Here is a 7,753-nt window from a genome sequence, read left to right on the forward strand (position 1 = left end):
GTGGGAAGTATTTTTAAGACACCCCTAAAGGAAAAAATGCCAGAAAATGCCGGCAATCAGACTAAAAAAGGAGGAAATTTATGAACAAAAAAGCTCTTTGGCAGGAAGATGAAACAACAGCACAACCCCTCAGCCCCCAAAGCACAAACTTTGGAGGTGCAAAGGATGGGGAAAAGCCTATATATACCTCCTTCTATGTACAATTCTCTGTCTTGCCTGTGTATAAAACGGCATTGAATGTTTGCCGCATATGTATGTCCTGTGATCTGCCCTGAGTCCCCTTGGGGGTGAGAAGGGCGGACTATAAATACCATGAATAAATATAGACTCAGAAGTTTCTCTCTACGTTTGCGCAATACATCTACACATTGCAACAGGCACACCAATGTGCCACAACACACAGTTTGGAAATATTTCCTTTAAAATATAGAGAACATCCACAATAAAAAGTACAAAAAGTAGGAACCGAAGATAAACTCAGGGTACAGTAAAATACACCTGGATTCCCTAATGTATTTATGTTTATTTATTTATTTTGGCATTTCTATCTTGCCTTTCTCCAAGGACTCAGGGCAGTTTACCACAACAGACAAAACATAGTAGCATAAATAACCTTTTTAAAAATGAAACAATTGAGATGCTGTGTTGTCGAAGGCTTTCACGGCCGGAATCACTGGGTTGCTGTGAGTTTTCCGGGCTATGTGGCCATGTTCCAGAAGCATTCTCTCCTGATGTTTTGCCACATCTATGGTAGCCATCCCCATAGGTTGTGAGGTCTATTGGAAACTAGGCACATGGGGTTTATATATCTGTGGAACGTTCAGGGTGGGAGAGAGAACTCTTGTCTGCTTGAGGTAAGTGTGAATGTTGCAATTGGCCACCTTGATTGGCATTGAATAGCCATGCAGCTGCAAAGCCTGGTTGTTTCTCACCTGGGGGAAACAATTGCAACATTCACACTTGCCACAGGCATACAAGAGTTCTTTCTCCCACCTGGACTTTCCACAGATATATAAACCTCACTTGTCTAATTTCCAACAGACCTCACAACCTCTGAGGATGCCTGCCACAGATGTAGGTGAAACATCGGGAGATAATGCTTCAGGAACATGGCCATACAGACCGGAAAACTCACAGCAACCCATTTGAAAATGTTACAAAACTGATACACAGAGGAAACAGGTTGAAAAGCCAGGAGGAAGAAACTGTATCTTTGCATCACTTCCTAAAAGCAAGTGAAGAAGTATAAATAAATACCCAGAAAGAAACAATCTTGCAACTCTTAGGCTCAGAACATGGGAATACATCTTATTATCTGCTTTAATGACTTAAGATCCCCTTGCAATCTCTCCTTCCCTCTCTCCACATTCAGCCCAGGGAATCTTTCTTTTATATATATTTTTCTCCACACCTCCATTGCAGATGAGCCTTCCCTTTGTCCCGCTCCTGCCTCCATCCCAGCTTCCCTTTGAATCCATCCCACTCTCCCTAGAAGCCAAGCCCATTGGGGTACCTTTGGGTGAACCAAGGAGGGCCTGGACCAGCCAAAGAGGGAAGGTCTCACCATCTCTCCCAAAAAAGAAGGGCTGCAAGGAGAAGGATACAGGAAGCGCCTTTCTCTTTTTCCATCCCTCCTTCTTAAGCCTTCCAGGGCCTTTCTAGGAATCCCGACTGTCTGTTTTAACCCTTTAGAAAGAGACAGCAAATGCCTCCAGCTCACCACATCCATGCGCTCTTGGGCATGCTTTCCTTAACAAAAAACATTGGGAAAGAATCAGAGAAAAATTCCTATGACCAAAAATGTTATTTTTCAAACAGAATATATGTGTGTTGCCTAAGGCTTTCATGGCTGGAATCACTAGGTTGCTGTGAGTTTTCTGGGTTGTATGGTCATGTTCCAGAAGCATTCTCTCCTGACATTTCACCCACATCTATGGCAGGTGTCCTCAGAGGTTGTGAGGTCTGTTGGAAACTAGGCAAGTGAGTTTTATATATCTGTGGAATAATGTCTATTTCACAGATATATAAAACTCACTTGCTAGATCCTGTGAGTTGAATTGGGTCTTAATGGTACTGGTATATGATCTTCAGCCTAGATTTTAAATTTTGTCAATGATTCAATTGTATAATGGTTTTTATTAATGTTGAAGTTTTTAGCCTAGATTTTAAATTTTGCCAATTATTTAGTTTTATAGGAGTTTTATTAATTCTGAAGTATATAACCTCTCGGATTTCATATGGATGTACGGGACTGGGTGCCCTTGATATGAGCTGGTCATTGACCATAATAAAAGTTCATATTACATTACAATGTCTATTTATTTGCTGGAGCCTTGGTAGCAAAGTGTGTTAAAGCACTGAGCTTCTGAACTTGCAAACCGAAAGGTCCCAGGTTCAAATCCTGGGAGCGGAGTGAGTGCCCACTGTTAGCTCCAGCTTCTGCCAACCTAGCAGTTCGAAAACATGCCAATATGAGTAGATCAATAGGTACCGCTCCGGCAGGAAGGTAATGGCGCTCCATGCAGTCATGCTGGCCACATGACCTTGGAGGTGTCTACGGACAACGCCGGCTCTTTGGCTTAAAAATGGAGATGAGCACCAACCCCCAGAGTCAGACATGACTGGACTTAACGTCAGGGGAAACCTTTACCTTTTATTTATTTGCTCTATTTCTACTCCACCTTTCTCTACCCCAAAGGGGACTCAAGGCGGCTGACATGGAGGCAATTATTCAATGCCTTAAACATATAATACAGATGTTAAAATTAAATGACATTAAAACCCAACATGATTAAACATTTAAAGACATTACCATTCAAATCACGCCATCCATAGTCATAATCCAAATGTCTAAGGTGGGAGAAAAATTCTTGTCTGTTTGAGGCAAGTGTGAATGTCGCAATTAGCCACCTTGATTAGCATTGAATGGCCTTGCACCTTCAAAGCCTGGCTGCTTCCTGCCTGGGGGAATCCTTTGTTGGGAGGTGTTAGCTGGCCCTCCTTGAATCACTTTTGAATGTGCACAAAGGCTCCTTTAGCTCTTTCACATGTTCAACATGTGGAATAATGTCAGGGTGGGAGAAAGAACTCTTGTCTGACTGAGAGAAGTGTGAATGTTGCAATTAGCCACCTTGATGAGCATCAAAATAGCCTTGCAGCTTCAAAGCCTGGCTGCTTCCTGCTAGGGGAAATATTTGTTGGGTGGTGTTATTTATTTATTTATTTGCAGTACAGTAGAGTCTCACTTATCCAACATAAACGGGCCGGCAGAACATTGGATAAGCAAAGATGTTGGATAATAAGAAGGGATTAAGGAAAAGCCTATTAAACATCAAATTACTTTATGGTTTTACAAATTAAGCACCAAAAACATCATGTTTTACAACAAATCGACAGAAAAAACAGTCCAAAGCATGGTAATGTTATGTAGTAATTACTGTATTTAGCACCAAAACATCACAATGTCTTGAAAACATTGTCCAAAAAAATTGGCTACTAACAAATGTTGTCGACCGCACTTTAGGGGATCGGGCCCTTTAGGAGAGACCCGACCCGGTCCTGAGGGAACGGACCTTGGCGAAGCCAAAAGGAGAATATAAGCCGCAATACAACCTGAAGCCTGAAATGAAGAAGGTCCGCCAAGGGTGAAGGAAAATCCGCCAAGGAGTTTTTATTGAGCAATTCAGCTGAAAAGGACGCTAATAGCGATCATTCAATCTACTAGCGTAACATATGTTTCAAATAAAGCCATATTTATACAATGTTTCGGTCTGACAGCCCTTTGAATTTCCCGCCCTGCTCCCCCGCCCATCTGATCGCGGATAGGCTGAGAGGTTGAACGAGGCGGGCTTTCGTTTCCCGCCTTGCTCTGCTGGCCCAATGGGGAGCCGCTTTTTGTCCCCCCTCGGGCCAATCAGAGAGGAGGAGGCGGGAGCTATTGAAACAATGAGGTGACCGGATAGATTAATCCTGACCCGGCCGATTTCTAAAGGAATTAATGGCACCCATCAAGGGTGTCCGGGGTCCTGTCACGTTCACAGATTTTAGATATGCCTTGGGGTGTCAGACGGGAAGTGGTGATGGGTGGTGATGAGCCGTCATTGACGGCCCCACAGGGTGCCTTCCTGCGGCGTCCTGGCCTGGGATATGACAATGTTTGCCTTGGGGGTGAGTCACCTTTAGGAATTTGGTGACTCGCCCAATATTGTCCATGCGATCGGAATGAGATTGGATTAAACTGTGGCAGATTATCCTTTTGTTTTTGGGAAGGGAGGTCTGGGTCATAGGGCTAGAGTTCAGGTTGGGGTCATAATATTTCCCATTTGATTTCATGATTTGGCAATTATATGGGATAGAATGAAAATTAAAATAAAGTTGGAACATAAACCCTGCTGGGAAGAATACATATTTTCCGGGGATCCCAAAGAGTACAAATACATATAGGCAGATAGATAGATTTCAAGGAAATAAAGGAGAATCCATAAAGGTGGGTGACATTGCATAAAGGGGAATCATGAATGATATAAGCAATAGAAAACATTTGATAAGGACGAAGTTCACAACATCTGGGGAACCCGATATGGAATTTCATAAGAGTGGAGTTCTAGCAGCATAATTTCACAATCCATGAAGTTAGCCCAACGATTAGAAATTCATACAGCAGTGAGTCATGAGAGTGTCCAAGTACATAGAATATGAAAATTCACAAATACATGAGGAAAAAGAGTTCATCTGTGATGGGAGGAATTCGTAGAGATGGCATGGGGAAGAGGCACATGTGGGTTGCAGTCTTTGGAAGTATAGGATTTCATAAGTCCAGGGGTAGGTCTGGGGAAGAGTGTTCTTCTCCTTCATAAAATCATGAAAAGTATGAATGAAACGTGGAGGGCACCCGTCCGGGCACCCCCTGGCAGCTGCAGAGGGCGAGGGTCCTTGGAGAACTATGTCTCCCCAGCGAGAGAGCGATCCCCCCCATCCCCAATTCACAGAAAGGGGCTAGGGATCTCTTAAACCCTTTCCGCGGGGAGAGGAAAGTCCGGGATAAGGCAGCAGTTTAGCTTGAAAGGAGCCGTCGGTCCCGTTTGACAGTCAGCTGTTGAGGTGCCGAAAACTGGACCGATTCCGGGTCTGCTGGTTGTCTTCGAGTCAGGAGCCTTAGAAAGGGTTAGGACTAAAAGAGGAGCGTTCTAGGGGCAATTTTGATAGAGATATGAGCCGATTTATATCGACCGCCATATTAATCTATGGCAGAGAAACCTCAACCGGAGTTAAAGGGACGGGAGAGAGAGAGAGAGAGAAATTGCATGCAAAGGAAAGGAGTCAGAGAAAAGATACAAAATAACCAGATAGAGAGTGCTATTGTTAAAATAAATGCTACTTTTATTGGGGGATTTTGTTACATAGTTCAGGGAAGGGGAAAGTGAAATAAAAAAGATCTCTTAATAATAGTCTGCTGCGGTCCCGTTCCGTTCCTTTTGAGAGCGATCTACGGAACTCTCCGCTGCGTTTTTTAAATCAATTTGAAAGCTGGGGTGACGGTCATCATATTCCCCACTCGGTAAGGGCGGGGCGAAGTGGGAGGAGCCCATTTCGCCCCTGCCCTACCGCATAAACATTATAACCTCTCAGCGGCAGCATGGCCATCTGCTGAGAGGGGTTCGAATGGTTCTTTTTGCGACAAATTTGGAACAGAGCGGGCAAATGCGACCAGCAGCAGCTTATTATTAGAAGGAAAAGGATTACAGCTAGAAAGAGGAGAAAACCTTTGCAAAACCGGGCTAGAATTGACAGGGAGGGTTAGAGAAGAAATGAGGATTAGGGTTAGGGTTAGTACCCTGGACAGCTCCCAAGGAGAAAAATAGAGAGAAAATTAGAACTCACGGCTCCTGATTCAGCATGCTGGACAGCTCCCCAGCGGGGAACCGCGGTATCAGTTCTTCCGAGCGGGGGGGGGGGGGGGTTGAAGTGAGGGCCGATTTGACAGCTGTCAAAGTGAGCTGTCAAATGTTTGTAGGTCCAAATGGGGGTGTTCCCGTGGTGCTAGAGGGATGGGATTTGGAGGGGTCCTCGGAGGGGGTCTTGTGCTCCCGTCTCTGGCGTTTGGTCTTTCTCCGGACCTCGGGAGGGTGTGGGTCAGGACAGCTTGCGGGCGGCGGGCCCTGAGGAGGTGTTTTCCGGAACAACACCTTCAGGTTGTCTCCCAGCTCAGCAGTCCACAGGTCTTTGTCTTCCTCACCGCTGGTGGGGGCTGGTTCTGGTTCAGGGGCACTCTTGATGGATCCTGGCACGGATTCCAGCACCTTGCAAGCGGTGTAGGAGGTCAGGAGGACTTCGAGGAGGTCGGGATGCCATCTTCACCAGGCGCCTCCTAGTGTCCACAGCCAGGTCCAGCACCTCCACCCGGGAGGAGGTCCAAGGGATAGAGAATGCCTCAAGACAGCAAAGAAAAGAGGTCACGTGTCCCATCCCCACTCCCCTTCCCCCAAGACCCTAAGTGTGGAGGGTTAGTTTTATAAGGAGGAATAAAAGGAGGAAAGAAAAAAAATGGAAATAAGTCATTCATACCTTTTGGGACGTTTTCAATACTGAAGGTTCCTCTGGCACCCTTGCAGCCATGTTAGGGCTCCCCACTCGCGCCTGACTCAGCGACCAACAGCGGGGGTCCTGTTTGTGGCTCCATGGGGACGCACCTTCAGCCTCTACCGCCTCTTCTCAGGTGAGGGGGGGTCGCCCTTACCTGCCAGCCTTCTCCTGGTCTCGTGGGGGCGCCCTTTCCTCCCTGCATTAGAAGGGGGATGTTCTTCTGCTCAGGGTCAGCCTTACGACCCCTGCCAGGGGTTGGAGCCAGCTTGTGGGTGGGGGCCTCATCACCGTGATGGCACCCCACTGGTTGCTCTCGCCTTATCTGAGCTGGGTTTCTCAGAGTCCCTTTATAGCCACAGGAGCGGATGATGGTCCTGGTAGTCCAGGTCGGAGTGGAGTGCCTTCCATGTGGGGTGCCAGGATCCCCATTCTACAACTCCCAACGGTCCCTTTTATACTGAGAGAGTGTTAGTAAAATCCCTAACCCATTGTATACACAGTCATTCAAGAAATAGCAAACAAGAGGGAGAGAGAGAGACAGAAAGGATAGCTCAAGGAAGAAAACCATGAGGAAGAGGAACAAAGCTTGGTTCCCCACATTTAAAGGACAGACAAAGGCTCCAAAGTCAAGGCAACAAACGAAGAATACTACTCAGAGAACAGGGAAGCCCCAGGCAGGACTCAGCCAGTCTCTGAAGATGGAAGGTTTTCCAAAGATACACAATATCCCCCAGAGAGAAGGGGGAGGCTGAGAGGGAGATTCAAAAAGGGGAGGGGTTTTGCAGGGTTGCCCAAAGAGATTAGGTGAAGAAAAAAGAAAAAGGGAAAGGAGTCTTTGAGGACACAGGATCCTTTAGTTTGAGCAAATTTCAAGGTGTGACCTGGCGATTTGGAAAGAATGCCAGATCAAAGGTCCCACTTACAAATTGTAACCAAAAAATGCAGTCTAAAAATTTATGTTCCTCTGGGATCTTTGGGGAGTTTCTAGCATATCTTGGGTAAAGTTTTGAAAGCAAACAGAAAAGAAGAAGGAAAAAGGGGATTGAACTGTGACTCAAAAATTCAGAAGCAGATTGCTTTGAAAAGGAGGGGGAGAGGGGAAAATAATTCTTTGGAGAACCATTGACCCAATATTCAGGCTTCAGATAAAACAGAGGATGGCAATGGATGT

The 7,753-nt window shown here is 45.8% G+C and overlaps 1 protein-coding gene across 1 annotated transcript in view; it reads right to left on the minus strand.

The window, feature by feature from the left end:
* Nucleotides 1-1,668, minus strand: part of LOC100555239 (zinc finger protein 729) — a 46,014-nt gene extending 44,346 nt beyond the window's left edge. Inside the window, 1 exon segment of the mRNA XM_062969300.1 lies at nt 1,514-1,668. The gene's annotated coding sequence lies outside the window, so the exon portion shown is untranslated.
* Nucleotides 1,669-7,753: the final 6,085 nt, after the last annotated feature.

The sequence above is a fragment of the Anolis carolinensis genome, chromosome 2 (assembly GCF_035594765.1).
Source record: "Anolis carolinensis isolate JA03-04 chromosome 2, rAnoCar3.1.pri, whole genome shotgun sequence".
NCBI lineage: Eukaryota > Metazoa > Chordata > Lepidosauria > Squamata > Dactyloidae > Anolis > Anolis carolinensis.